Here is a 26,691-nt window from a genome sequence, read left to right on the forward strand (position 1 = left end):
TGAGGCACCTCGTGGTAAAGATAAGGTAAGCTCCGATCAGTGGCCCTTGCCTTTAATGCGTAGCACATCCCCTTACGTATGATGTATGTCGCTATGCATTAAAGGCAAGGGCCACTATCCAGACCGGTTTCGACATTTATTGAGGTCTCGTCAGTGGGAGCCAGACCAAAAAAATGCCAAGGTTGAAGTAATGAAGAGCTTATGAATTTTACCTAAACAAGTTGCTACAAGGTGCTTGACCTAGCTTATAAAATTGCTTGGTATCTTTAACATAGTATAGCCAAGTTAAAAAACTTTCTACATCTTACTCTCATCCTGATATTTTTATTTAATAAGATCAAAGAAGCTTGTGGTAATTTGTTTAAGTAAAATTTATAAGCTCTGCATTACTTCAACCTTGGCATTTTTATGGTCTGGCTCCCACTGACGAGACCTCAATAAAGGTCGAAACCGGTCTGGGTAGTAGCCCTTGCCTGTAACGCATAGCATCATACATCTCCGTAAGGGGATGTGTTTTGCATTATGGGGGAAGTACTAACTATAATAATAATAATAATAATAATAATAATAATAATAATAATAATAATAATAATAATAATAATATATAATATATAATTAATTATATATAATATAATTAATATTGTATTAAATTATATAATAATATAATTTCTTGGCATGCCATTTGCTTGTTAAAATAGTAAAAGTATGCTGCATCGCATTGACCTGTTCTAGAGGAAGAAATGTCTGAAGAGCTGTGACTGAAGTGAACAGATATGTACAATGCTACTAGAAAATATAAGATAAGAGCAATTCGTATAATAATTGAAATATTGGCAAACTAATTCAGCCTACTGCTTTAGTTTTATTAACAGCAATTAAAATATATTTTATAAAAGATATTTTATGAAACAATATCCAGGAACGATCTTCAGCATACAAAACAATTTATCGCTAATTATTCTAGAAGACACGTACATCGCCTGGTGATGCTACAGTTGTATTCTCAAAGTTAAATCTGACGAACAGCAGTTCCCAATGCCGTATTTCTACTTGCAATATTCCGGAGGATAATTTCACTTATATAAGCCCTAAGGGCATCCCGGGTGCCTCATTTACTGTGATGATTGTTGAGCAGTCTCTTCATTTATGCGATTGAATAGCATTCTTCAGCAACCTATTATTAAGAGTCAGGACTGTAGAAAGCACCGCCAAATCTTTTGCAACTAAACAGAAAGGATGCGCTGGTAGTTTGCCTCGTGTGGTTTCCGTAACGTGGTCAACCGTCATAATGAATGATGTCACAGGAGATGTCAGATGCACTTGGATTAGTCTTTCCGCTAGTCATCAACAAAGAATAATCACTGGTAGAGGTCGAGATGTGAACGCCATGCCTGGATTTCTACTGTAATTATTGTTTGTGTCTGAAACAGATAAAGTTACAGTGTTGGAGTTGATAAAGTGCTTGATAGATGGATGAAGTTTAAGGCATGATCTGTTCATTCTTCACTTTTCCTTTGTAATATTTTCCTTTTATAGCTTTTTGAAGAAAAATGCAGAGAATTAGAAAAATAATAGCAAATAAAGAGAGACATAAAACTAGAATAACAGAATAGAAAAAAAATGATAAATATTAAAAAAAAGAAACATTTTTTAATATTTATTATTCCATTGAAATATATTGATTTATCCTGATTTACTGTACGTAAATCAGGATAAATACATATCTGATGTTTGTATAATAATGAGTAATTCCATAATTTTCTCAACGTGTTTATTATAATTTTAGGTTTATTCTAATATATATATATATATATATATATATATATATACATACACATCTGTCAACTAGTTTCGCTAGCAAAACTGACTAGCTTTGTCAAGACTAAACAGTGGAAAAAAAACTACTAAATGCAAAAACGAAGGAATGCAGTAACGGTTTACAACAACAATTGGAAGGCACCGCGTGACATGGTATGAGTGAAGAGATGTACTTCAGTCATTATTACAAATACGCGTTACATAGTTTATGGCATACTGTGGTTCTGCTAAACTTAATGAGTTAATAAGATTTTTCCGTATACCCTTTAATATTACTATTGGTTTCCTGTTCGTAGGACCACGGCAGCTTCTTTAAATAATCGATATATGTAATCTTCCTCCATGTAAGGAATTGAGCTGTTATCTCAATCTATAGCGTGGTTTGAAATTGAGAAGTGATGCGCCAAACCAGAGGTGCTGTTCTGTTATGATTAACGTCTCCGACATGTTCCTTCTGTCTAATTTCTAAGCTTCTCGAAGTTCGGCCTATGTATGATAGTCCACATGTACAAGGTATGCTGTAAACACCTGCATATTTGAAAAAAAAAATGGTACACTCTCTTTAGGGGATCTTAAAAACTGTCTAATGGTAGCGGTCGGTTTAAACACCACTCTGATGTTATAATGTTTTAAAATTCTAGCTATTTTATTGGAGACTAAACCAACGTAGGGTTCGACAATGGTTGATACGTATTGAGTTGCTATACGTTGTTACTGGAGGTTGTTTTTATAGAGCATTTTATTGATTAGGTTTAGAGGATACCCATTTTGAGAAAGAGATTTGGAGATGTGGGAAAGTTCTGTACATACGTCTTCTTCGTCCGTGACTATGTTGTGGGCTCTGTTTCGTAGCATATGGATGATGCTGCATTTTTGTGTATGATGGTGATTTGAAGAATAATGGAGATACCGTCCGGTATCAGTGGGTTTCCTCTATATAGTAAGTTTAATATCATCATTCTCTACTATTTTGATAAGTATATCCAAAAAAGGTAATTGATAATTGCTTTCTAGCTCTAAAGTAAATTTCATTTTGTCATGAAAAGAGTTGATTTTTTCTAAGAACTTATGTAAGTGGGATGCTTTTTTCTCTCCAGATAATAAACACATCATCAACGTATCTCCACCAGACTGTTGGTTTTGGAGTAATGTTAGCTAAAATGGAAGAATCTTATTAACTCATTAAGTTTAATATCATCATTCTTTAGCAGAACTACAGTACGACATAAACTATGTAACGCGTATTTATAATAATGACTGAAGTATATCACTTCACTCATACCATGTCACGCGGTGCCTTCCAATTTTTGTTGTAAACAGTTACTGCATTCCTTCATTTTTACATCTAGTAGTTTTTTTTCTCCGTTTAGTCTTGACAAAGTTAGTCAGTTTTGCTAGCTAAACTAGTTGACAGTTGTGTACATATATATATTAAACCTATGGTCTTATAATCCAAATAGTAATTAAGTTAATTATTGTATATAATTTTATTTGTATATATAATTGTATATAACATAATGCATTTTATATTAGATCATTTTGTTCTACTTCAGAATACTATATGAACAGTGAAAGATAAACGAACAGCAGGATCCCAAATTGAGAAATTACAGTATAACATCGTATTTTTAATATGGAAGAATTAATAAATGCAAAAGAAAATCACTATTTATCTCCATTGTTGCAAATTATTTTGTATAAAAAAAAAATTTATTTATTATTTGTAAACGCAAATTTTTAATAATATGATGAAATAAAAATTTAAAAGTTATAATTTTTTCAAATTTATATTACACCATTTATATTTTACTGATAGTAAAATATATATTAATATTATTTTATATTTTACATCGGGGTAGTAACCTACTACTTGTTGATGTTAACCTACTACCTTCTCGAAAATGGTGTTTTATAAAGCGCTAGTTTAAACATTTCCATTTGTAAACCTCGAATTTCATGTCCGATAATTTGTTTCACATTATTTCTGTAGGATTAATCGAAGTTCGTTATAGCATTCTAATGCATGTTATCCTTAATTTTAAAGCTTTTAAAATCGCTGTGATACAGGGAACGCGTCTTTAGTCTCCTGAATGATATTAAATATTGAGAAACACTCTTTCCTATCTGATTATCAGAGTGGGAATTTTTTCTGTCTTGGGATGTACTTTATTCAGTGTCATCACGTTTTTTAAGAACTCATAAAAAACGAAAGATGTTTTTATATCAAGGATTCCTTTATTCTGTCTAATATAGAATGAGATGGAGAGAGTATCTTCTATATATGCCTTCTCCGCCATCAAGTTTTGATATCAATCATGTTTATTTATTTACAACGATCTCGCTTTCAATGTAGAAAAACGCATTTCATTCCTTCTATTTTATTCTTTCATTCAAAATTGTATTTGATATATTTTTCTCTTCATCCAACGATTATTTTCTATTTTTTTTTTCTGTTTACTTGTGGAAGTTTACTTTTTCTTTTCCTAAATTTTTCATTAACCATCCTTTTTTATTCTATCCAATGATAATACAATTTGGATCGACAGCGCAATGTCCATTTACTAACATTATACAGTACTTTTTTCCAAGAGCATTTTAGCTTTGCACTAATAATGCCTGGGAAAAGGTAAAACAAGTACAAAATCTAATTAGGAAATCCTCATTGGTTTGGTTACCGTGGTAACCAGTCTGTTACATTTATCTTTTTGCACAGGCTACAGGAAGTATTGATTAAAACTCTCATTGAATAATTTGCTTTCAGGTTTCTTTAATTCCTTCCTTCCTTCCCTTACGATTAGTTCGAAATGAACCCAAAGAAAGTACGTTGTTAAGAAACTATTTAACGCCGGTTATGCTAGTTTTTCTTTTCCCAGTCTGCTAATTAAGATACCATACCACCTAGTTTATATAAGGTAACATTTGCTAACGCATTCTTGAAAATCAACCTCTTTTCTGCTATGATTTTTATATGATTCTTACGTATTTCAGACGCAAAGAACTTCTTTATCAGGGCTTTTCACATGAAAGCATTAGCCAATTTCATGCGGATGTGGAAGGATTTTAACCTTCCAGAAACTCTAGTTTTTATTCCATAAAATAGGATAAATATTTCGTAGACTTTCAAGGCCCTGTAAGTAAATTGATGATTATTATCTACTTCAAAATATTAGTTCTCTGGTCGCTTTTTTCAAATCTATGCATTTCACCTGTTAGCTTATTGTGTAACATTCAAAACATGCTGTTCTATTTGGTCAAGTGGTTTCGTACCTGCTTTCCTAATAATTGAGTGTAGCCTCTGATTCTACCGTGCAGATCTGTGAATGACTTTCGGTGATGTATAAATTTCTTCACTCGATTTGAAGTCATCAAAACTTAAAGCCTAGTGTAACTTATAAAGTGCCGTACCATATATTTTCTATGAAGAGCTGAGTTTCTGGATTATCTAACCCTTACCCCCCACCGAACCGTACGGTTAGCCTAGTGGCTATGCTCTTTGTAACCTGGAGAAGGAGTGTCCTAGGTTCCATTCCCGTCGACGACGTGAGTAGCTTCAGGATCTTCCTCAGCCATAGCCAAGTTAGCCGGTCTCGAGAGTGGAGAGCAAGGTTTTTCCCCAATTTATCTGAGGGTTTTCATCCCGCAAGCAGGCAAACCGGCCCCGTGACCCACACGGAATTACAGTTATGAATATCTCCCTTAGGGGATGCAGCAGAGGAGTGGCGAACCGGCTGCATTAATACCCCAGTAACCCCCCCATTAAGAGGGGGACTTAACCCGTCCTAGGACGGACGAGAAGGATAGATAGATACCCGCACCGAAGGGACTAATACTTATTACGCGTACTTAATGTACCATTGGTCATCAGCCATTCGTGTGTTGGATTCACAAAAATATGCCTCGATGGATTAAATATCCTTATATCCAGCTTTCATATAATGTCATATCTCATTCCTATTTATGATAATTTTTAAACTTTTGTAAACTTTTTTCAGTAACTCGTTAAACAATTTTTCATTCCATGATAAAATTTTCCACCTACATTGTAAAATTATCTTTTTCATCCTACTCAAAATCTTCTGAGCCTTTCATTTCACTATTTTTCCCGTTTTTTTACATTTTGATCTTTGCTCTGTAAGAGCCAATGTAAATTTCTTCGAAATCGAATGTGGATCAATTCAATGGACTATGCAAACATTCAGAATGTTGTTCCGATCTCTCTACCTGGGTTTCTATGTTTCGTGTTTTCCACAGTGTTCACTTTTCCTCGACTCAGATTTATATATTATTTTCTCTTTATTTAATCGAATCAGATCACTTCTTTTTACGAATTGTCTGTATTATACTCCTGTAACCTACGCTAGTCTGAAAATATAATTATCACCAATAACACTATAAAAATGATGTGGTTAACTTCAACAGACATCTGGTAGATATTTACCATTCCTAATAACTTGGATCTTTTCTCTAAAATTTCTCGACACATTTCGTTATGTCTGGTATCCGTTGTCTCTTCTACTGATCAGATTTTCATTTTTCTTTATGTAAACTGCCTTTTCTAATGACCTCAAAAATTTTCCTGCAACTTCTTTAAAGAAGCCTTCTTGTAGTTGGACCATAGGCATAAATTGGTCTGATTGACCAATTTCCCATTTTGATGGGAAAATGATGTGCGTGTCTCTCTGTGAGAGATACTAACGTCATTTATTTCAAATTTCCTTATCGTTCAAGATCATTTTCATGTAAACTGTTGAATACTATTGATGTTTTTAATTAGTACTAAAGTACTAATTAAAATATGAATGAAAGTTTTTATACTTTATATTTCATTATACTTTGTTACTTTTTGAAAAATAATAATTATGCTCTAATATAACATCTAATAGTTATTACTGATAAGTAGCTAACTTTTTTTTACATTTTGACTACAACACCAATTGTATCTCTATGATAATTCCTCGGCTGGGCCCATCTCATTTTTATTGATGTTAGCTATGTCAATGAATATTTTCGATTCTATTGAATTTGAGTATCTCTTCCAATAACTCAATTTCTCTTTTCTCTTCTTGGTTCATTCTTAAAAACATCTGGAACATTGTTTAAGCCCGAGATATACCAACGGGCATAGCATGGAATTATGTTTTATCCATATCATATATGTGCACTTTAGTAATTTGGTCGGCAAAGTCGAAATTCTCATCCCCTGGTCATCATTCAGCACCTTGGTGCTGAATAATAATAATAATAATAATAATAATAATAATAAGCAGTAAAATAAACATTCATTTTAAATGGCAGGAGTAAAGAATAAAATTACAAATAAGAAAATAACTTCAATTTCTAAAATACAAATAAACTTCATTTTCTGATGTGTTTTGTCCCACATTCTAAAGAATGTGCGAAAAAATAGGAAAACGTTTTATCTCTCTCTCTCTATCTATCTATTAATCCATCTTGGTTTTCTTTTTCGTTTCGATTTCGTCATTATCTTACGTTTTCTGTCTACTCACCTCTCTCGCACCCATATAAACTTCGAAGTAGGTTGTTTGAAATGGATAATTTTAAAAGAAATACGTGCATTCTTCTTTGTACTGGGCACATTTGATATATTTCTAAGATTCTATGCGTGCATAGCTCATGAATGTTACTACAACTTCTGATATTCCTCCAAAGATAAAAGTTGAAGTATGTATGAAATGTTTGTAAAAGAAAAAAATACACTAACACGCTTTGCAGATGAACATATGTAAACAAATTTGTGAAGAGAGATACCGATAATACCGAAAAAAACACCAGCAACTAGAAAATAACAGCTAAGTCGGTTTCCTCCGAGAAAACCTTTTTTTGTTTTTTGTTTACGAAAGTTTGGAATGGCATTAGTGACGAACTTCTTTCTGTACTTATAGCATCACTGGAGACCGAACAGTGAATGAATATCTTTTACCCTTTTTACTGCAAATCGAAGCATGTGTGTAAACATATATATATATATATATATATATATCGTAAGTTCGTTACACGCTCTCTTTGCTATGATCAGAAGGTGCACATTATCGAAGGAATGTGTAAATCAGAAAGTAGAAATGAACGATTTCTTCTGCTCTTCTAATATTCAGTGGATTTAGGTCTCATGAACTAACTTTTCCCATAACTCGTAAATTTTTCAAAAGATATCGAATGGGATGCACATCTTCTTTCTTGTTTACCATCACTCAGGCCAACTATATGATTTCTAATCTTCCTTTCTTTATATTTTGTAAAGAAAGGAAGTAATTCATCTACCTGCAAGTAGGTGAATTTTGGAAGATAGTGTATACGAAATTAAGAGATAGCATAATAAAAACTTCTAAGTTCAAAACTTGCCTTTAAACTGTAAACTCTTTGTATTTTTATTTTTGATGTCATATTCTATTGATGTTCGCATCCGCCAGCTAAAATCTCAGTAAAATAAATCCTGGTTGTCATACTTTTGCTGACCTTATCTTTGTGGAAATGCACACTGAATTAAATCCAATCAGCATTCTTCTAGAGTGCCGTATAGATGTGTGTAAAAAAATTCTTTAGAAGCCAGGATGTTCAGAATTCAATTGTTTTGGATGTGTTTACTGAGGTGATATTGAAAGCGATATAATTCATTATATATATATATAATGAAGCCTAGTAGCTCTTGCTTCGATAGTTCTTTCATGATACAAGAGCTAATCTAATAATTTATTTGCATATAAACATTAGAATATCGGATTGGCTTTAAGGAATGATGCTAAGCAAATTAAATTATTACTCCAACTACACACACATAAAGAGAGGGGAAAGAGAGAGAGAGAGAGAGAGAGAGAGAGAGAGAGAGAAAGAGAGAGAGAAATCATCATTTATTCTCTCTCTCTCTCTCTCCTGTGTGTGCGCGCGCGCGTGTGTGTGTGTGTGTGTGTGTGTGTGTGTGTGTGTGTGTGTGTGTGTGTGTGTGTGTGTGTGTGTGTGTGTGTGTGTGTGTGTGTGTGTGTGTGTGTGTGTGTGTGTGTGTGTGTGTGTGTGTGTGTGATGTTGTAATGTCTGTTTCTTTCCACCATTTTAGTTATAAGAAACAATATGGAAACATATATTTTTTCTGTGAATAGAATCAGAAATAAACCTGGCTTTTTTTTTAATTCCACCATATTTTACGTGATGATGAAAATCGTCCAACGCGTATTACGCGTTGGACGAAAATCTTATTTCCAGACAGTATGTGTTCGAGATGAGAGTAAGTGTTATCCTTTAATGGCGTTGAATGCCATTTACCACTCACCTTTCCTAAGTTCTCAAACACAACTCGCTCTCTGAGATTTATCTTATTCTTCTTGACATTTCATCCAATTTCGTTAGACAGAGAGAGAGAGAGAAGATTTAATGATCTAAGCAGAAGTGGATCTAGAATCGTCCATAATAATAAAAAAAATGTTTACAGTTTTTTTTTTTTTTTGCTGATGTGTTGAATACAAATAGTTCCTTTTACGGCATAATTATTTCTTTAAGATTCTCTACCAAGGTATTATTAAATAAAATATGACGGATTGAATTATATGATGCGCTTTGTTCCAAAAAAAAAGCGAAGTGTAAGCGATTCATACTTTTTTCTGTCGATATATATATATAGATGTGTGTGTGTGTGTGTGTGAGAGAGAGAGAGAGAGAGAGAGAGAGAGAGAGAGAGAGGGGGGGGTAGTCTGAAAATTTTCGGCCTAAAATTTAAAAGAACGAATTTAGAATTTCAAAATTATTTTTTATTTTTTAACATAATCTCCCTTAAGACTCATTTATTCCAGCGCTATTATCCCGTCCCAGTACTAATTCTCAGTAAGATCTTCAAAATACCCCTCTAACAGTTGCAATCTATTCTTTATTCAAAGAAAAACGCTGACCAGCAAGGAAGAGTTTTAGTTTTGGGAAGAGCACGAAGTTAGACGGAGCGAAATCTGGGGAATAGGGTGGATGTTCCAACAATTTATAGTGCATATCCCTTAATTTTCCCATTGCCAAAACACCTTTGTGGGCAGGTGAATTGTCCTGATGAATGATGATTTTTTTTTCTTCTGCAAATCGGGTTTTTTCCTACGAATGTATTCGTCTAGTCTGGTTAAAAGATCAGAATAATATTCCTTGGTTATTGTTTTACGCTTTTCAAGATAATTAATAAACAAAATGCCTTTAGCATCCCAAAACACCGATGCCATGACCTTTCCTGCTGATGGAGCCAACTTTGTCTCCTTTGGTGCTGAAAAGTCGTCTTCTGTCCACTGTTTTGACTGCCATTTGGCTTCTGGTGTGTAGTGGTGAATCCAATCTCATGTACAGTAATAAATCAACGCACAAAATCAGTTTTATTTTTGTCAAAACGCTCCAAGCACTGGTCGGAGATTTTCATGCGAGTGCGTTTTAGATCTGCTATGAGCAAGCGAGGCATCCATCTTGCCGAAAGCTTTTCCATTTGCAATTCTTCATGCAAAATATATCCTACACGTCCTCTTGGAATGCCTATAGTCTCAGCAATTTCACGCACTTGGACTCGCCGGTCATACAATACCATATCGTGCACTTGATCAATGATTTCTGGTATTGTTAAACTTTTTGGCCTTCCTTTGCGAAAATTACGATTAAAATTTGTAGTGGATCAAACATATAACGATTAATTAATTTAACTGTGAGTAGTTTTGAGTCATCAGTGATTTCCAGTTCATTTGCTACAATAATGAATATCCCTACAAAAGATTTCTACTAGGAGGCATAGCTTTTTTATGATTATCTTAGGTTATTTCCTTAGATTATAGTTAGATTATTATTTAGATTATTCCCTTATATTATAATTATTATGTATTACTCAACAATTAAACATTTGCTTATTTGTTCTCATGTTAATGGGATAAGTTCCCAAAATATATCTACGTTTTATAGTTATGAATAATCTAACACCAATTGGCCAATAATGAATAAAAAAAAATCCTTAGAAAAACTGATATTGTCGTCCACCATGACATTCTTCGAGAAGAGAAAATGAACTTAATAAGTTTCATATTAGCTTTATCGATTAGTATTAATATACAATTAAATATTACATTACAATATACGAGTGCAATTACATTTATGTATATTACATATATAATATGATGTATTTGTAATGTATATAAATGTTTGTTAGTGTATATAAATGTATATAAATATAAATTCTCTGCTTATTAAATCATGATTTTTTTTTTTTTTTTCAAAAATGTCTTCAGATGATTAACTCTTCTGCGCTGGTTCTGATAATTTCTGTGTATACAGTACATAATTTAAAAAAAAAAATGTATGTTTTTGTCGACCAAGGTAAGTGTGATGAAATGTTTCCATAGCAACAACAGGTTCTATTTGCTCATAGTAATCAGTGCTTGTGGTCCGGAATATATCGTTAATTAATAATGTCTTAAATTTCTTTGTGTCGTCTTTATTTTATTTATTTTCTAAGATACTCCTCTAAACGAATAATTATGAAATTACAGTATTGTGTATTAACCGTCGGTGGACTAAGGTGTTTTGTTCCTTTTTTCATTTTTAAAAGATTTATTGTATATAAGATTCGAACCTACATCTTGTTAGTTTGCGTTTTTTTTTCTTGCTTTTTCTCTTCCTCTTAGAAATATGGCAATAGCTTTGCACCTAGAATTGTTAGGTTAGGTTAGATTAGGTGCTCACTTATTAAGTTAACCTACCAAATCTTTCAAGCATCAGAAGATGTTTGAAAGATTTTGTAGGTTCACTTACTGGAGGAAGGCGGTTTTTTTTTAACCTTGATAAATATAACTAAAATATTTTTCTCCTTCTTGATTTTAAATAAACTTGCCCTTTCATTAATGAAAATTAATGTAAAGCATTTAATGAAAATAATTTAAATCTTTACTAAAGTAGTACAACGATTTTTCTTAAAATAATCGATATCCATTTATAGAAAAAAATCCTATTTTACTTTTATTGATATAATGACAACAAAATTTGTTTTGTCAATATCCAGGAGTGTGAATGCGGTTTATGGTGTCAGAGGCAGACTTTTATTTATTGCATAATGGTCCATATCAAAAATAAGCCGTTCGTTCTTATTTCTATTTTTATTAATGCTTTTTTTAATACTGTACTTGTGTTATCTTATTATTATTTTTCGTTCCGTATTTTTTAAGTTTAGATAAAGTCTTTTATCAAATACTCCAAAGTAGTATAGATAAAACGGAGAGAAAATCATACGGAGTGAATCGAAAAACAGCGAATAAGTTTACAGCTGTCATACATAATCTTTTTATTCGCGTTATCTCCTTACAGTCACATATGCTTATGTATATTTATTATATTTATTATTTGTTAAGTAGAATCGAATAATAATAATTTGTGAGTTCAACAAATCTTCATCATCGGCCTGTAGAGTAAGATAGGCTGAGAGTCAGCAGATAGTAGGAGAGGAAAATAAAGATAGAGTGCATAGTGGTAGAGTAGGTTAAAGAGGCCTCAGTTGACCTGTTTTAGCTGTTTTCCCCCCAGGGGCGTTTCTAAAACGGTCGTTGATTTTTCACTTTACAAAAAAGGAAAAATCCTAAAAAGGAAACATGTGACAAAACAAAAACAAAAAAGTACACAGAAAAGCAAAAATTGAAAGTTAAACTTAGAGGTGGAGGAAGGATCTGGCCCGAGTGATGCAGCTCATAAGGAACTGCACCGCCTCGCTGTAAGCCTTCGCCGCTAGGGTTCTCAGGTCCTCTCCCACCTGTGATAGCTGAAACCTGTGAAGCTGTGTACAGAAACCCCACAAGGTGGTTACTCTGTCTTTCTTTTGTTGTGGGCAGTTATTATTCTTTTGGCCACCACACTTCCCTTGGCCATGTCTAGTTTGCAGAGAGCTATGAAGAACGCCGAGGCTGCCTCCTCGTCTAAATCCTGGGATGCCTCTACTTGCTCAGGGGTGATTTTGCTGATGTCATCAACGAAAATGTCACCCCATTTTGCACTGACGATGTCAGATCCATGTTCTTCTGTGAGAAGTAGTTCAGGTTCTCCTATTTTTTTCATCGCTTCTTTGAATTTTTCCGCCATCCCTGGGATACCTCTGATGAGATGGCTGAGAGTCTCCCCTGCTTTCGCATGAGGGACTTCTGGGTGGGCGGTCTCAGATACTTTTGCTGTTTTGGGCATTACCAACTCTTCTTCCTGTGGGCTTAATGGCCGTTTGGAGGTGTTAGTGTTCACCTCCATCTTTCCCTCTTCTATGTCTGTATTAGTATCTATATTGGTATTGATGGTTTCAATAGCGACTGTTTCTTCTTGTTGGATTTTACTGCTTGTGGAAGTTTTTTTTCCCTTACTGTTTTTCTTAGACGTGGAGGTATGGATTTCTGTTATATCAGGATCAGCCTCGAAAGGAGGAGAGGCTTCCTGTGGTGCGTCATTTCCATTGCTTGGTGCAGTTGCTGGCGTGATTGCACCACCCATCCTCTCAGCAAGGGTTCTAGATGGGCATGTGTCCACTTTGTGGTCAATGACCCCACATTTCAGGCAAGCTGACTCACAGTTTTCTTGGTTGTGGCCTGCTTTGAGGCAGTTTTTACATTTCATTCTAGGACAGTCCGCCCCAAGGTGAGTGAAAGCACCACATCTAAAACATTGTTTTTTTACACCAGGGTAATTTATCATTACTCTGGCGGATCCAATAATAATGAAGTTGGGAACGGGCGTTTTCATCTCGAGGGAGATGTGGACTTCACCCGACTTCCATTTGGGGTTTTCTGCGTCATTTAGGACTTCCACCTTGTGTATAACGCCCCATTTCCCGAATATTTCGTGGATGATCTTTACATCCGTTTCAATATATTCTAAAGGGAATCTGGGGATTCGAAGTAGTTTGGTAATGCTCCCTACCAAAAATGGAACTATTGTTTTTCCATTACACTCGAATCCTGCAAGTAGTTTGTCTCTTGTTTGCTCACTCCTTACTACTACTTGGAAGTGGCCACCACCAAAGGGAGTAAACCCAAAAATCTGCTCAGCGCCGAAGCTTTCGATGAGGGCTTTGGCCAAACATCGAGGTCGTAGATCAGCTTCAACTTCGATTCCAAGGGTCCGCGTACGCGGCAAAGCCATGCTAGTGAGGGGGGGGGGGGGCTAAGCTATTCCCACCACTGAGTGTGTTGTTCTTGCCCCAGTCTGGGGTTTATTCTGTATCTGCTGCTGTAGTTTATTATTATCAAGTGCCTCTATGAGACGCTTTGCCGATAATAACTGAGCTAACATATACTATAATTTGCGCTTAGCTAAACAATTTGCTAATCACTTATGGGGAAAGTTCACAAAAATGAACTTTAGTACACACTTGATCTAAGCCAAAAGGCCGAGAAGTAGAATCGACTAAATATATTTCTAGAGAGCGTTATCTCTAGAAAGATCAAATTCGAGACAACTCAATCTAGTGATATTCCTTTATATATATATAAAAAAAACGGTGTATTAATAATTTCTATCTAAACTTTGACAAAAAAAAAAATAATTACATATTTTTTATTTTAGCTTATACTATTATATATTATTGATAACATATTATTTAATTATTGTAAAATCTTAGCAGTTCCAATACTTTAACAAACATGAAAAATTTAAACACACACATTCATAATACACGAACAGTGTAACAATCAGAAACAACAAATATCTAAATATCTCTTTCATTCAAGTAATTAAGAAAATTAAACCTGTCTTCATTTCTTCCGCTTCTGAGTTTTCTAATAAAAAATTATTTCGGTCTTTTTGCTTCATTCGCTTTAGAAGTCAGGAGAAATTGACATTTTCAGTTGCTTTAAACATGTTTACAGTTCGATTATACTGGTGTCAGTTTGACGATGCGACCTTGAAAAATACTTGATGGACATGGTTTCAATCACTTATTAAGATCCATCGAAATAAAGAATCCGTCTATTTAAGAAACTACTGTTTACATAAATACAACAAAGGTTTAATATGTTTCATATGTTGTAGCAGCATAGAAATAAATTAGAGAAATAAAACCTATCACCATCATTCAAACGATATAAGATATTCTACTTTCTCCAAAGCTTGTGGAATTCTAATTAAATGGTTACTAACTAGGCAGTAACGTATCTGTGAAATTTCAGTAACTTATCTGTGAAATTTAAGTAACTTATCTGTGAAATCTGTGAAACAAAAGCGACATTTGTATGGGTGTATTTGTGAGTGAAATTCCAGGGAAGAAAGTACTGTAACTCCCCATATGACCATCCAATGTTTCGTAGCACACACTATCAGCATATGCTATCTACAATACTATTCAGAGAAACAGTTTTTTATTGTTTCATTTTCAAAGTAATCTTACGTGGAAAATAATAAAATATATAGTTAATATTAGAGTTATTCTGAATGTATTTTGTAAAGAGGTGATATATTATATTAGACTTTAGAACATTTATTATCTGTAATAAATGTTCTAAAGCGTTATCACAGCTAATATGTAGCAAGTAAATTGTATTTTTTGGTAAATTTATTTGCATAACAAATAGAAAGTATTTTAATTATGAAGAAATTTTTGCTTGCTGTGTATTACTGAAACAAATTTCTTCAACAAACTTTACATCAATCTTTATCTCTTCTATTATATACAGGATGATGTTTATTTTTTTCCCTTTTTTTTCTTTTTTTTTTCAATGCATAGAACACTTTAAAGAAAACATACGCTTGGTTCTCATTGTAAAATGATAGAAATAACAAATGATGCTTTATTTATTCAGCCAGAACAGCTTATTTGAGTGGATTCTAAGAAATTCGCTATTCATTGTTCTAACCCCAATTAATCGAATCCTTGAAAAAATTATCTACGGATGAATAGCATTGATTGCATATTAAAACGACTTTTTCACTTGCAATTATTAATTCCTACACTAAGAACACTTCTTGTAATTAGCATGTAATATAAATGACTGCTCTATTGACAGGGAGAAATTTCCAAGTTAGACGTATACTAATAACATTGAATTTCATATTATGTAGCAGATTAAAAATCAAATCTTACAACAATTGTAATAAACGAGTATGCTTCAATAAACTGCGCGTGAAAATTCATCACTCAAAGGGATATTTTTAAATGGTTAAAGCGATCATTAGCATCTAATGCTCATACGACCTCAAATTTCATGCAACACCCACTGAGGGTGGGTGTTGCATGAAATTTGTAACGCATCAACATCAATTATATGACGGTGAAATAACCGAAAAGATGATAATTTAGAGGGACGAAGCTTGAACCATTTTGTGTTTAAAACATTGTAGTGGCACACCACGAGAATGTTCTTTTCCTTGTATTGCTTAGCAGGGGCAACAGTCTGATTCTGAATATTACGCATGTTGAATCAAAAGCTGGCCATTCGTCTTAACCTCCTTCTGTTGTTGCTCGAAGACGCCGTCATGCTCAATGATAATGTCCAGCAAAATGCATTGTCAACAACCATCGCAAGTGGTTATGGAGCCATAACTGCGAACTTGTGGAGTATCCTCAGCACAGCGCTGATATTGAACCAGTGATTTATATATATTTTGCATTAGTGAAAAATAGCAACGCTACGTAGAGATTTTTAGCACTTTCTTCTTTCCTGGTTAAAACTACTTCACACACCGATTTCCTCTATGCCAGTCATATGAAGAATTATGAAGAGATATTCATTCCATGGAAAATTAAACTGTACCCAAGTCGATTTACATCATTCTCTAATCAAAAATATCGAGACGCTAGATCATCCTAATTCACATTAATATAGAAGGCATTAGCAGAGCTGCTCCATCCTTTGTTACTGGTGATGGTTTTAGATGATTCGGTCTTGCATTCCAGCATTTTAATTCATCATAAAGGTGTTCGATGGAATTGAAATCAGGGCTGTGTGAAGGCTATTCAAATTCTTCAATACTCATCTAAAAACGAACGTGCCACACAACCCTTGTTTGTGGATGATATTCGTAGAACAGCTGCGATGTAGTTGTAATAAAATAATTGTCTAGGATGTCATTATAAGCTGCAGCAACATCATTAAGACTCTCCGTCACTGTAATTAAGTTGCCAAGTCGAATATGAATGACTTGGCAACACAAGTCGTTCATATTTCATCACAAACCCCCAGCCTATGATATCTTCGTATTCCATTTGTTTTGCAACTTCCTAGTTGGCACAACACACTCGGTAGGTAGCATTCTTCTGGCAGGCAACAGACCCAGATTCATCTCCCTCTGACCGGCACGTGGTGACACATAATTCGCTACTCCATTGAATTCGTTTCCATTGCTCCACAGTACAATGGAGGCGAGCTTTACATCATTCCAGCTTAGGGTTGTCGTTGCCTGCGTTTGGCTGCTAAATCATGGAAAATCATGTTCTTTAAATCCCAACGATACAGTGCAGTTGTGGTGCTGATATTGCTTGGTAAGGCATTTCTAAACTCTGTAAACAGTGTTTCAACTGAGAACAGGAGAGTTTTTTTTTTTTTGCGCCAAACTTCAACACTCGCCGGTCCAGTTCTATGATTTTATGTGGCCTACCACGTTGCGATTATGCTGCAATGTCGATTGTTGTGTCAAGAAAATTCCGAACTCAGTTGATGCAAATGCCACGTCGAGAATCATTCAGCTCTTCAGCAGACTGCAAGATTGTATGCTCCCTTTTATACTTGCACGAGCCATAGTTGTGGTGAATATAGCCATGTACAATGCTGTACATATCAGAATGCAGTCTTTTTTATTTTTTATTTTTTTTGTTAGTTTGTTTTTTTTATCTTATTTTGAAAAACATATCCATGCATAAAGAAAATCTTCATTGAATGCATCGTAGTTCAAGTAATAGTCAATAGACCGTATGTTTATTTTTTTCTAAAAATCAGTACATATTAGTGCAGATAAAATACTTACGACAGTCTTGATATTTCAGAAGTTTCACAACACTTCAATAAAAATATCCAAAAAAAAAAGAAACATTATTTTTAAGGAATTTACTATTAAATAATAATAAATAAAACCACGTTCATAAATTAATGATGGCTATTTAAAGAAAACACTTAGAAAAGAAAACATAAATTTAATTTTAATAAGCCGAAAGGCTATTTTACCGGCGAATATGTTAATAGAAAGGGGGATGGTAAATCCCTTTATGTTTTTAATAGCCGGGTACGAAACTCGGATCGAAATCCATCGAGTTTCATGCCGAAAAAACTATCGGCATATTCGCCGATAGTTTTTTGCAAGATTGTATGCTCCCTTGAAAGATTTGGTAGGTTTACTTAATAAGTGAGCACCTAATCTAACCTAACCTAACAATTCTAGGTGCAAAGCTATTGCCATATTTCTAAGAGGAAGAGAAAATGCAAGAAAAAAAAAATGCAAACTAACAAATGTAAGTGTAAATGGTCACTTGGGTAGTACAACACCAGGACAACTCCATGCAAAGGTGGAGCAAGCTCCCTCACTAACTTTAATATTCTCTCATAATGTAAAAGCCAGCTCCTAAGAGATGTATATATATTGTTTTACATTATGAGAAGAGGTCACTACCCAGACCGGTTTCAACCTTTTTTGAGATCTCATCAGTGAGTAGGTAGACCTGGAATATCAAGGTTTAAAGTGAACATGAACTCACATACCTCTACAATCGAATTGCCGAAGTGGTGTACTCTTTTACCGGCGAATATTAACATATTCGCTGGTAAAAAAGCCTTTCGGCTTATTAAATTAGTAATTAACATTAAATATAGGAGTACACCACTTCGGCAATTCGATTGTAGAGGTATGTAAGTTCATGTTCACTTAAAACCTTGATATTCTAGGTCTACCTACTCACCGATGAGACCTCAAAAAAGGTTGAAACCGATCTGGGTAGTGACCTCTTCTCATAATGTAAAACAATATATATACATCTCATAGGAGCTGGCTTTTACATTATGAGAGAATATTAAAGTTAGTGAGGGAGCTTGTTCCACCTTTACATGGAGTTGCCCTGGTGTTGTACTACCCAAGTGATCATTTACACTTGGGCCTGCCGATAGTTTTTTCGGAACGAAACTCTATGGATTTCGATCCGAGTTTCGCACCCAACTATTAAAAACATAAAAGGATTTACCATCCCCCTTTCTATAAATATAATTTCTTAATCATTTTTTAGTCGTTCTCATCTCTGCTTGAAGAAAGAACTATAGATAACTATACAGTTTGTGTATATAGCTACATAACTCCGCTGAAATTAAAAATTCAAATATGTATGTCAGACATGCGTCCAAATTGACTCATATTGTTTAATAAAAATATCCTGATTCTTGGTAGTATTTCTTCGTATTTTGTATGTTTCACTTTGTATGTATGTATGTATGATTATACACTTTGTATGTTTTACATTATGATGGTCTTTTTGTAGACAGTTTATTAAAAAAAAAACTTTCTTGCTCGAAAAAACGATTCGAATATTTTGTGCCTGAATGTTTCTTGTGATCAAGTAACATAATTGTTATCTAATTAAATAGCTAATACTGTAACTGCGCCTAAGGTTGTAGTTTAATGCGACTGGGTAGGCTCTAAGGTAACAGATCGGGAAAAAGCCATTGGATACTGTGGATAGCTGTGAATAATGCTGTGTCATAAGCCAAATAAGCGGCGGAGTGCTGCCAGGAGTGTGTTGGTTGTGTGGGCAGCAACATTCCTATAAAATACTTTAAATACCTTATAACGGCACTGCGACATGGCCACCATTAAAAAGCCCCTCTCTTTGATAGATGGCAGCAGATTTATCAGTACCTATGGAAGGTAGTCCTAGTTGAGTAGAATGGACTCATTCTACTCATCTAGGAATTCCAGAACGGACATACTAGTACATGGGGAGGGTTGAAATTATCAACGACGTTAGCTATGCGGCTGTGAGAGAGAGAATGCAAGTGAAAACCATTCTATTATTTTTCCATTAGAATCCATATGTATAAGATACAATGTCTTTCAAAAAAATATATATATATATGTATATAGTGGGACAGCTACCAGTCTGGAATAGCAATATGGAATCTTTGAGCACAAAGGAGAGAGAAATGTGCATCTTCAATTAAGTCAACTGTTGAGAAACTTTATCCCATCTCATCATTTTCTCAATCCAAAACCAAATTTCTCAAAAACAAGTTAATCTGCCTTAGGAAAGTATTAATAATAGGAACTTGGAATGTTAATGGTCTCCTGCAAATAGGAAAATTATATATACTCCAAGAAGAATTGTAAGATTCTAGGTATATTGATGTGACCGTGATATTTGATAGTAATACAGCAAACGCTGTACTTGTTGTCAACTTTATTAGCACCAGCATTATGACTTTAAGGATTAAGGCAAAACCTCTACACCTCGCTTTTTTTTTCTTTTTTTTTTTGTTTTCTCTGTTTAGTTTATGCTCATACAACTGAAACCAAAGAGGATACCATAGGCATCTTCTATAATGAATTAAACAGAACCTTTGGAGGAATTCTAAACAAGAATATCATAAAACTCTAAGGAGGCATAAATAGCAAGGATGGATATAGAAACGATGGAGGAAGAGTGTGTAAGAGACGGACGAACGTGAGGTTAGAAATGAGAGAAGCAAACAAATGATAGATTTTTGCATTGAGAATGAACTTTGAGAATGAGAATCAGATCATCAATAATTGCTGATGTTCGGATCCATTTAGAAACATAATGAACAAATCTGTAAACAGATACAATTTCCCCAGAATCCCTAAAGAATATAAGAATGAAAGCGAATAATACTTTCATGAGATCGTAAACATGCAAAAAATGCCACATCAGGTGAATTATGGAACCAGGCCATATATCAAAACGCATGTGTAAATAAAATTAAATCCAAAGAAATTAAAAATGAATGGAGTCGAAATTATTACAAAGAAATCAGTAACGCAATAAAGAGATACTGAAAGTATGATAAAGAAACATACATTCATAAAATATTTGAGGAGATCTGCATGAATCCTGTATGGATAAAAGAAATTTTATCCATAATTATTTATTATTTCTTATATTTCTTATTTCTGATAATTATCATACATAAGTATCATTTCTTTGAATAAGAGAAGCAATGTTTCTTTTATTCAAAGATCATAGCAATCTCTAATAGTTTCAAGGCAAAAAATCTACAATATAGAACATAATGATGGATCCCTCCTAATCGAAAGAAGAGAAATTTTAGAGAGAGAGAGAGAGAGAGAGAGATGGAACGAATACTGCGAGAAACTATCCAAAAATTTAGATATACACCCTCTGTCCAGCAAGAAACCAAACTTTTTGAAAATAGAAGAAACTAGTGGCGCCACCTGCTGTATCTTTTTGTTGTCGAAAGCGGTAATCTTCGCTAGTGTTGTGTCAACTACTTATGACATTTGTTTCATTAGAAGCCGAGTTATAGTGCCAAGAGTAACAGTGCGTTTTGATGAACGGTCGGAAGATGAGTTTCAAACAGAGAGCTGCGATTGACTTTTGTGTTAAACTTGGTAACTGAATTTGATGCGTTTTACCGAAACGCATAAAATGCTTCAAAAAGCATACGGTGGTCAATGCTTATTCCGTACTCAAGTACGAGTAGTTTAAGCGATTTCAAAGTGGTCTTGAGACGCTTGAGGACGACGAAAAGCGGGGCCATCCAAAAACTAGACTGAGCGACGTTAACATCTAAAAAGTGCGTGATTTCATCAAAGAAAACCCGAAATCGTCCGTGAGTTGGTTGGAGATGAATTGGGAATTTCTATATCAACTATGCACAGCATTTTGACAGAGAGTTTGGGCCTTCGTAAATTGAATTCGCGATTTGTTCCCCACAAGTTGACCGACTACCAAAAAATGTATCGAATTGAACACTGCAAGGACCACATTAAAACCACTCATAAGGACTCAAACTTCCTTTAAACGATCGTTACTGATGACGAAACGTGGTGTGTTGAGTATGAGCCCGAAACAAAAGCTCCAGAGTGCTGAGTGGAGACCACCAGAAGAGGGCATCCGAAACAAAGTCGCTTTTAGAAGCCAAATGTAAATATAATGCTGATTTGTTTCTACGATTCCGAGGGCATTATCCACGAAAACTTCATTTCGCCTGGCCAAATTGTCAGTGATGAGTTTTATCTCGAAGTTTTGAAGAGATTGATAGGAAGAAGTCGTTGCTTACGGCATGAATATCGTGACGACAGACCGTTCGTCAAAACACACATTGGCACTATAACTTGGCGTCTAATGAAACAAATATCGTAAACAGCTGACACAACACTAATGAAGGTTGCCGCTTTCGACAACGGGTGATGCCACTAGTTCCTTCTATTTTCGAAAAGTTCGGTTTCTTTTTGGACAGAGGGTGTACCAGATAATGAATGTCTAACACAAACCTCTGAAAACTGGAAAAGCAACAGATACTGATGGGACTATATCGAGATGATAAAGCACCTGGGTAAGCAGGGATTGGTGTCAATACTCAGATTATACAATCGAATTTGACTTCTACTATCGTACCGTTGCACTGGATGAAGACAGTCTTTATACAATTTATTAAAAAAAGGCACAAAAATGTGAAAGCATAAAGGAACAGCGTTGAACTCGAAAAGCGTGTAAAATCATGCAATATATTATCAAAGAATGAATGAATAATCACTTGAAGTCTCATATCTCTTTAGAACAGCCTGGATTCCTGATAAGAAGAGGAACCAGAGACCAGATATACAATCTCAATCATCTTACTGAGAAATCAGAAATCGGTAGTCCTGTTTCCTTATATTTTATTGCCTACACCAAAGCCTTCGACTGCGTAAATTATAAACTGATGTGGGAAATAATATCTAAGTCTGGCTTTTCCCAAATAATATCTTATTCAATTAATAAGTCAACTTTACAACATTAACCAAATTGCAGTAAGAGTTGATAACATGTTAATAGATTGTTTTGTTTATAAAAGGAATAAGGCAAGGTTGTATACTATCTCCTGGACTCTTCAATCTCAATGGTGAGGAAGACATCGAGTGATCCTGTACCTCACAGAGTTTTGGAAGTGAAGCCTTCTCAAAGAAGTGGTAGGGTAGCAGAATTCCATTCCACACCGGGTTAGTAAGACAATCACAAACATCTATGCCCATGGCGGGATTCGAACCCCAAGCCTCTTGGCTGGGGAGCAGGTACGCTAACTACTCGGCCAACCAGTCTCGCAACATAGTACTAATAGCTGAAAATGAAAAGGACATGAATGAACTCCTTGGAAGAATAGAATTGTAGTTTGATCTATTTACTCAAGAACAATGTCAGAAAAGCAAAGCTGATATTAGACCAGTGATCGTAATAGACACTACAGGACTGCTTACAAACATAGATAAAGTTGATTAGTGAATCCATCTGGGTTCATTACCCTCTGCCAATAGGAGTCATATGGAGGAAGTAAGAAGACATATTACAATGTGATGATCTGCAAAGACTCAGCTCACCAAGATTGTCAGAATTAGAAAGAAATCTCTGAACATAAAGATCGAATGCGCAAATACTTAGTCTTCTGTGTGATTCTTTATGGGTCAGAGTCTTGGTCATCAAACAAGGTAATTAGGAATAATATCAATGCCTTTAAAGTGTGAGCTTAAAGGACGATGTTTCGATTTCCTTGTACTGAGAAATGAACCATCCTGAGCATCAGAGGTAAGTTAAATGTTGAAATGAGTCTCTGCAACATGATTCAGAGAAGAATCCACAAGTATTTTGGATATATCTCAAGAAGAAAGGGAGAAACATTGAAAACCTCTTTATGTAAGTCAAACCTATAAAAAAGAGGCAAGCTCATGGTAAATACCTAAATCAAATTCTTACCCCTATTGGAAAAACTGAGTTTGTAGAATACAATAACTCAGACATGAGATTGACTAAAGAAAGTTTTTTTTTTTTTTGGCTAGATGATAGAAGCAAGCATGCTTTTCAAAATTCCCCGTTATCTGTAGAGGACAATGTAATGATAGGGTGTTATTAAACCATGAGCTCTGATCATGGTAGGAGGCTAACAGCCATTCATTACCCTTCCTGGGTACCCATTTTAGTCGCCTCGTACGACATGCAGTGTAGCCGATATGTAAGTAAAGTTCTTTCTAAACATTAGAATGATCCCTAGACCACTACACTCAGTGACGGGCCCCCCTCACCACCGATCAGAACCGCTCCTATTCCAGGGAAAAGCGTCCACCGACGAGGACCCTCACGGGCCACACTGGAGGAAAACCCTCCCCAGAGACTCAAAATGCTCTACCACGGCAAACCCCACGACATCAAGCACCCCCCCCCCCTCACCGGGAACAAAATTCCGGAAGAAACCTGAGAGAGCGAAACTCTCGAAACTCACCGTCAATTTTAGTCGTCTCTTACGACATGCATGGATTTACATTGGGGCTATTCTTTCCCGGCCACCACACGAGGATCTAAAGAAATGATCTTCGGGAGAGTTTCATTATATGATTATATATGTAAGAAAAAGAAAAAAGAAAATGGTGTGTCAAGATATATATATATATATAAATATATTGAAAATAAGTACAGAATATAAGGCTGATATGGTGTACAAAAACAAAAAGGAAGAAAAACTAAAAAAAAGTCTAAAGTACGTTAAAAATTACGTACTTATAGACGTTTCATTTTGAAAATTACGCTTGTTGACTTAACGACTTCAGAATACAGTGGACAGAATTCTTTGCAGGTCATATTTTACAATGTACAATGTTGTTGTTTATATCATAACTGAGCCCTGTTATCTCCGCGATAAACCTGTTATCATTTGATAATAAGTTTATGCTTAGCTGTTAGCATAATTGCACATGAGCTTCTAAACTTCTTTTCGTATGGAAGTATATAATTTATATCTTTCATATCTAAGTGCACAATTTATAATGGGAATTAAATTTCTCCGTGTAAATTTCCCTGGTAATTTCAAAACATTTGGGTGAAATGTGTGAGAGCATAAAATATAATTTCCAAATTAAAGAGAAAATATTAACCCTTGATTGGTCAACTAAATACCGCAAACATTCCTCGGGAGAAAATGAAATGCTGTGGGATAAAGAGCCTTAGCATGTATCGACTTCCAAATTAATTTAAGAAACTGCTCCGGGAACTTATTTGCTATTAAATAAGGGAAGCATAAACGAAGTATAAACGCAGAAAGCGTTTATACTTCGTTTGAGTGAAATTTAATTTCCTTGCAGTTAATAAGACCTGAAGGAGTAGCGAAATTCATTCTACCGGAAAATTGCAAAATTAAAGAATGAAGCATTTAAAAGCTTATTAAAATATCATTTCATCTTTCGTTCGACACCATACTGTTTGAATTAAAGTTATTTTTATGGTTAATATGAGGTTGCTATGGGAACGTCGAAATCGACATTGCGTGTATGTAGCGTGTTATTCTTGTTGAACAGAGTGATTATTTTAATAATTACCATTACAGAAACTTTGTAGCATGCATGGCTTAACAGTGCGAATTTGAAGTAGGTGAGAAAGGCGGAAATACCTTTCATTATTAAGAATTATAAGTGGATTGAGCACTGATTAACTCGTCTTAATTGATACGTATTTCTTATTGATACGAAATCGAAAAAAGGTTTTGTACACTGGGCTATTTAAAATGAAATGCATATTTCTTTCTGTTCCATGTAAGAAAAAAAATTGGTCACCCAACAAACAGTGCATAGATTTCTGTTTCGAATGGAACTATTGTTATACAAGTTACGAGTTAAATAAAAACACTGTTTTCAAAGCATTATAGACCAGAAAGACTTCTAGATCATAACTCTAGGGAATCTGCTGATTTTTTTCAGCAGCATATTACCTACCAACATCAAAAAAAAAAAAAACTTATCCCTGAATTGTTTTGTTTTTCCTCTCAATAAACCTTATTGTAATAGCAAAAAAGAACTTGTATTGAACAATGACCCAGCACACGGCAGACCTTGTATCTTCAAATCAATTAGTAGTTCTTGGTGTTATAACGGAGGAATGCTGCGTCCATAAGCCAATTCTACCAGGAGATAATTCAATTATCCAATTCTCTGCATCCCAAAGGATCGATGGGCATCACTTGTCTAGAAGATGTGACAACGCGTATACTTTTTATATCTTTTATAATATTATTATAATTATCATAATATAATTATTATAAACTTTTATAATATCTTAATCTTTTATAATATTTAATCTTTGTGTTAAACTACAGCTATAGAGTTAAGACAATTTTCATCCGAAAAAAAACTATATAAAGAGAAAAAAACGTAAGCAGAGATATTCGATTAAACAAAGATACCATATAAAAAGTACAAAGAAAGAAAGAAAGAAAGAGACGTAAGAAATAAAAGAAAACAAAACAAGCTAGAGAAAAAGAGAACAAAAAATAGAAAATCTAACAAATACTCAAAAAAGTGAGATGAACGAATAAAAACAACGTATATATAAATAAATAGATAATTAAAAAAAGAAAAAGAAGAAAAGAGAAGAGAATGAGAAGAAGAAGAAGTAGAGTTAAGAAAGGAAGTAAAATACATTAAGAACATAGGTTTAAAACTAAGAAATGAAGATAAAGAAAGAGATAATTGAAAACCACTACACCACAGAATAAAATATGGAGAGCGATAGGGACAGAAAGAGATAGAGAAAGAACTTTGTTGCTTACCTTTCTTGTCTCAAAGTAAATAAATTACTTTTCAAATGACGGTAATTCTTACATGGATAAGTGCATGGTCCTCTGCACTTTTAGTGATTAGTCTGAAGGCAGCTCTTCGAATAGTGAGATTTTCGTTATTTGTGTCGTCTTAACCCGA

General features: G+C 34.4%; 1 long non-coding RNA gene across 1 annotated transcript; it reads right to left on the bottom strand.

Moving 5' to 3' along the window:
- Positions 1-842: 842 nt before the first annotated feature.
- LOC150107650 (uncharacterized) lies at positions 843-26,691 on the bottom strand. Its single transcript, XR_016548209.1, has 2 exons — positions 26,544-26,691; positions 843-1,536 (listed from the first exon to the last, which is right to left on the bottom strand). It is a non-coding gene; the product is annotated as an uncharacterized LOC150107650 (long non-coding RNA).

The sequence above is a fragment of the Typopeltis vanoorti genome, chromosome 4 (genome assembly GCF_054136105.1).
Source record: "Typopeltis vanoorti isolate ZY-2024b chromosome 4, IOZ_Tvanoo_1.0, whole genome shotgun sequence".
Lineage (NCBI taxonomy): Eukaryota > Metazoa > Arthropoda > Arachnida > Uropygi > Thelyphonidae > Typopeltis > Typopeltis vanoorti.